This window comes from Carassius auratus, chromosome 31 (genome assembly GCF_003368295.1).
Source record: "Carassius auratus strain Wakin chromosome 31, ASM336829v1, whole genome shotgun sequence".
NCBI classification, from domain to species: domain Eukaryota; kingdom Metazoa; phylum Chordata; class Actinopteri; order Cypriniformes; family Cyprinidae; genus Carassius; species Carassius auratus.
The window spans coordinates 1,945,057-1,951,076 of NC_039273.1; positions in this window are offsets into that span (position 1 = coordinate 1,945,057).

Sequence of the window (6,020 nt, forward strand, 5' to 3'; positions counted from 1 at the left end):
CTCTCTCTCTCTCTCTGTCTCTCGCCCACTCTAAAGCTATTTTCCTATCAAGTTTTAATTTCTCTCAACATTTGTTTATGCCGTTTTCTTCTAATGCGTTGTACTCCGGGTTGCATTTTAAAAGGAGCCCAAAGCTGCAATCAGAAACTGCTTGTAGAATTTAAATATGGCCTCACTGTTTTATAAACATGACCCTGGAGCACAGAAGCAGTCTCGAGTCTCTGGGGTGTATTTGTAGCAATAGCTTCAATACATTGTATGAGCCAAACATTTTTCTTTTATGTCAAAAATCATTAGGATATTAAGTAAAGATCATGTTCCATGAACATATTTAGTAAATTTCCTACTGTAAATATATCAAAACTTAATGTTTGATTAGTAATATGCATTGCTAAGAACTTCATCTGAACAACTTTAAAGATGATTTTCTCAATATTTAGATTTTTTTGCTCCCTCAGATTCCAGATTTTCTAATAGTTGTATCTCAGACAAATATTGTCCTCCGAACAAACCGCACAACACTGGAGAGATGATTTTTCAGCTTTCAGATATATTCAGAAAAATGTACCCTTCTGACTGGTTTGGTGCTCCAGGGTCACAAATGATGCTGAGATAAAAATGCTGAGACAAAAAAGACTAAAGAAATGGCAGTAGCACACATCTGATGATAGAAAGCAACAGCAAACAACAACAAAATTAAACTTTAATATGATTCATGCCTAAAGTATTAATAGCAAGTCAGGAAAATATGTTTGATTTATTTATTTGATTACTTTTATCATTAATTATTATAAATTACAATAGAATTTCAAATCCTATTCATATTTGAGTTTACTCTTGAATGAATCAATATTTACAAGAATATTTATAATCTGTCTTTATATGCACTTTTTTTTGAATTATGGAAACCTTGGAATGAAAAAATTAAAAAAGCTTTCTCCTCAGAATTGCAAGAAAAAAAACTCATAATTATGAGAAAAGTCACATTTATATATATATATATATATATATATATATACACACACTTTTGAATTCTGACTTTTTTTATGCAATTGTGTTTTTTTCCCCACCATGGAATAAAAACTAATCTCACAATCACAAGTTATATCACACAATTCAGACTTTTCTTAGAATCGTGAGTTAATAAATGCAACTTTGTATCTCAGAATTCAGATTCTTCTTGTTATTTTTTTTTTTCACTTAACTTTTCCTCAGAATTGTAAAAAAAAAAGTCAGAATTATGAAACTCAAACTTTATTTTAGAATTGCAAATAAATAAGTAAATAAATAAAACTCTGAACTGTGGGATATATTAATTACAGTTGCATTTGAATAGTTTTTATTCATCACAGTAGTTCTTCGTTTTGTGTTTGTCTGCTCTGTCAAAATGCAAAAGCCCCAAAATAAATGTGGAAAGAATTAAACAATGTTCAACACTTTCTGAACAACACAGATGAGTGTAAAACTCACAGAACTCATAAAAGGTCAAGAATTATAAACTTAAGGAATTAGGAGTGAATTTCTATTTTGAAATGTCACAGCTCATTTCCCTAACTTCCATTTCTTTTTTTTCTTCTGGATGCAATTTGTCATTCAGGGGACATTTAATAGGGAACATATTATCTTTTTACAGGGGCATGGAGTCTGCCACAGCCTGCCCACAGTTCCTATAAACAGAATTGGTTCGTTTAGTGGTGCGTTTGATTCATTTGAGAGCTCAGTTACAGACTGGAGCCTGTAAAGGCACAGATAAGTGCTTCTATTCACCAGGACGTTGCCAACGCAGTTAATTTAAATGAGCTAATGATGATCAATCTTCATTTGTGTTGCCAAACTCAATGCTCTCTTTCCTTTTTCTTAATCAGTTTTCCATCTGACCTTCCCCGACCTGGGTTTCTTGTTTTAGGTTACCCAGTTTTCTCTTCATCATTTGTTTAGCAGTCATTGTTGGACGAGGCAGAGCCCGAGGCATCACACGCCCCTCATCTGCCCTAAAACAAAGAGGCGCTCACCTGCGCACACCTGTGGGAATCTGCCGCTCCCGCTCCTCAGGGCGTCACCAGAGGAAATAAAGGCCTGTGGACTACCACTTTAAGCTTACTTCAAAGTTGAGTCCTGCTCATCTTTCTGCTACAAATGCATGCAAACAAAAGCATGCATTATCCTGACTCTTCCAGTTAGGATCATTTCAATAATCCTGGTTTTACAACTTAAAAAAATGAAAATAGTATGCATATGCATGCAAAGTTTTGGCACAAGGAATGTGCATGCAATTATATGATTAATGGCAATGGCACAAAAACTAATCATTATGCATGCATTATGTTTTTTTTTTTTTTCACATTTACGCATTTGGCAGATGCTTTTAACCAAAGCTTTTCTTTTTTTTATAGACTGAGCTTCAGGAAAACACAGAAGTGCTTTTCCAATCTTCTGTTTTACATTTTTTTTACATTACTGTTATAAAGTAATAATAATAATAATAATAAAAGTTGTTAAATACAGTTTTTTCATATTCATTCATTCATAATTTGTTTATATGTTTTAGATTTTTTATATCTGCTTTGTTATGTTTTTAAAACTGAGATTTTTGCTAGGGTATTTTTTTATTTATGCATTTATGTATTTATTTAATTTTAAACTTTTTTTTTGGTTTGTTGGAAATACTGGATAATGAATGATTTTATTCTTGAAATTTAGTGATTTATTTTCCTATTTAGGATCATTAACCTGCATGCAAAGTTACATATAATTTCCATTTAAATATATAAAAACATAGTGTTTATAAAATGTAAAAAGAAAAAAAATATATAAATAATATAAATAAAAAACTTTCTAAAATTTGTAAGAATACATTTTAAAATATGTTCTCTCTTTCTCTCTCTCTCTCTCTCTCTCTCTCTCTCTCTCTCTCTCTTTCTCTCTCTCTTTTTTTTAAGGTACTGTATATTAAATTAATTTAGGGTCAGTTTGACCTGCTCCATAACACTTGTATTTTAACACAATATGTTCTCATGTAGCTCCTCCCTCACTGGTTGTTCTTGACCAATAAAAACACCTAAAAAGCCACTTCCCTGGAATCCAAGTCATGCACAAGAAACTGTAAAAATCTAGTTAGTATTTCTGCACTGACCATCTGAGAGTCACGTTTGAGGAGGACAGACGAACGGGAGGAGTTTGTGCTCCCCTCTTTTTCTCTCTTTCTCTCTCATGGCTCTGAGTATATTTATCTTTTTATGGCTTCACTCGAGGCAGATCCTCGTCTTTCCTTTTTTTTTCCCTCCAACAGAAAGATACAAAAATAAAACAAGGTTACCGCCACCAAAGGGAGTATAAAAGTTCAAAAATAATAGTCAGAAGCCACGGACCCTCCTGTACCCCCCATATAAAGCTCCTGCACCCCCACCCACGGACACACACCCCACCCAACCCTCCACCCGCTGCGGACGCGACCGCCAGCCCACTTCAGACCACCATAAACATGTCAGGCCCTGATGATAGAGCCGGCCCGGGATGCTTTATACCAGCTGACCTCAACTCCAGCTCATTAGAGCCAGTAAATGAGAACCATACACCCGAGTCAAAGAGGAGTCGATGAGGAGAGAGCGCTGTGTGAGGGGTGATGCATGCATTTGATCACACAAATAAAGTCTGCGATGTGTGCGATGCTTCCGGATCTCACAGCTTTGGCTCTGTAGTTTTCAGTATCATGCCTGCACTTCTCATCAGTTTTGTAATTCACACAGACCTGCTCTCATGCAGGAAAAGTCCATTGCTGTGTCTCAAAATCTTTACTACATAAAGTAAATAATAAAAAGGAAAAGGTGTAATTGCAATTCTGTAGACACCAAAATTGGTGTAGAAACAGTTTGCTCTAAGAATAATTAAGGAAGTAACACGGTGAATTAAACTTGACTTTTCGAAGTAGAAAGACTTAAAGAAATAGTGTTTATTTAATTATTTATTACAGAATGTACACCAATAATTGTTGTTTTATTTACGAAGTAAAAAAGAAATCATTTTCAATTTTGTGTTAATCTTTAAAACTTACCTAAAATTATTCTTAAATGTCTTAAAAATATAGGGTTTATAAAAAACTGAAATAGACAACATGCGTAAGGCACAAGCTGAGATCATTTAAAATAAATAAATAAATAAAAAAGGGATATTTCATGTGCTTCCTCACAAGCGCTGTAATAAAATAAAATAAACGCAAAATAAATAAGCAAACCCTCACTGTTTATGAGGAATATATTATTTCAGAAAATAGAAAAATAAATAAAAACATCTGAATCTGAATGTAGAATATTCTCAAAATGTAAGTGGGAAATGTAAAAAAAAAAAAAAGATTATAAAAGCCACAAATATAACACACAAGGCACACCTAAGTTGAATTAATCACAAAAATTCATAAAGAATAAAAATATGAATTTTAAGTGCTTCCCTTGAAGCACTGTAAAAAAATAATAATAATAAAATTAATTAATTAAAAACCATCACTGTAAAAGCAGTCTTTTCTGTAATCAAATAAAATACATAAAATAAAAATAGTGAAATTAATTAAAATTTCAAATTCAGATGTTGACAGCCTTCTTGTCATTTAAGATCCCGAATGTGAAACATTCTCACAATAATACTTTAAAACTTCATAAAACTAAATTTCATAAAAATATTAAAAATATATATATTTGTAAAGAATATATATGTATACACTTCCTCACAAGCACTGTAATAAAATTAAACAAAATAAATGAATTAAATAACCAACTAAACTTGAAAAGGCCTCCCTGTAATAATTTCCTCTCTTTAGATCGTTGAGTGGTCAGTCGTCTCCTCCGATCATCTCCTGTCCCGCGCTGGGCGTCCTGCAGCGTTATGTGGGGTAATTGTCCATCGGTGGGGCCGGAGGGGGGTAATTGGTCCTCACAGACAGCGGGGGAGGTTTAATTTCCTCGAGTGGCGTTCTGAGAGACTCTTTGTGTGACTGAGAGCTCTGCTTTGTTTGTGCTGCAAAAACTAATTAAAGCATTTGTTGAGCCGTAAGACTCAAGAGTTATCTGGCTTTATATTCCTTCCCTTCACGAACCATTACTCACGGGCCAAACATTCAACACTTCATTTCTGGAGAAAAAAGGCTTTACTCACACTTTGTGGTCAACTTATTGTGAGCATTCATACATTTGATTTATAACATCCTCAATGCAGCGTCTCTGGATCGAGATACTGGCCAAACCTCACAACATGACATATTCCTGAACATAAAGATGTTTTCTTACAATTATTATTGTTTTTTACACAACCCAGTAATGTATCCCCAGCATGCAGTTAGATGGTTGCTGATATGTTCTTTTTAATATATTAAAAACAGATGCATCGTTGAATAAATGTGGAGGGAAAACATATTTCAACCCAAAATGTCAAAAGCAAATTTCGGCTAATTAGTGTCATTGAGATGTGTTGCACTGTGACATCATCACTTCTGAAAGATTCATTCTTGATTATTCTCAGCAGTGTATTTTCTTACTGCGATAAAAAAAGTGTTAAAATTATGAGAATCATCAATTCGTGTGAATTTCATGTACATTTAGCATGAATTAAACACAATGAGGTCTTGAAACTTTCCCACTGACTTTATTTTATTATTATGTTTTTGTATTACAGTAATGATAATTCGGGGGAAAATTTATGGTCATAGGTTAAGCATAACATATTTTAATTCCTTTGATTTTAGGGTGAAATAAGACCTGAGATGTTCTTGAAAATGTTGTGAAATGCACAAAAAAGTAAAACATAGTGGTTTCAATGCTTAATTAAATTACCGTACATGTTTTACGTTTGACTTTTACTGTAACGAATCGACAGAAATCTGTCTCACTGATCTTATTTCCACTATTTATTTAGGATTTTACAACAAAAATTGATGTTTCAAACGTAATGTCCTTCTTAAGATGTAACTTCTGTTTTAAAAAAGGAAGTTCAAATCAAAATCGTCCAAATAAACAATAAATAAAACCATGACA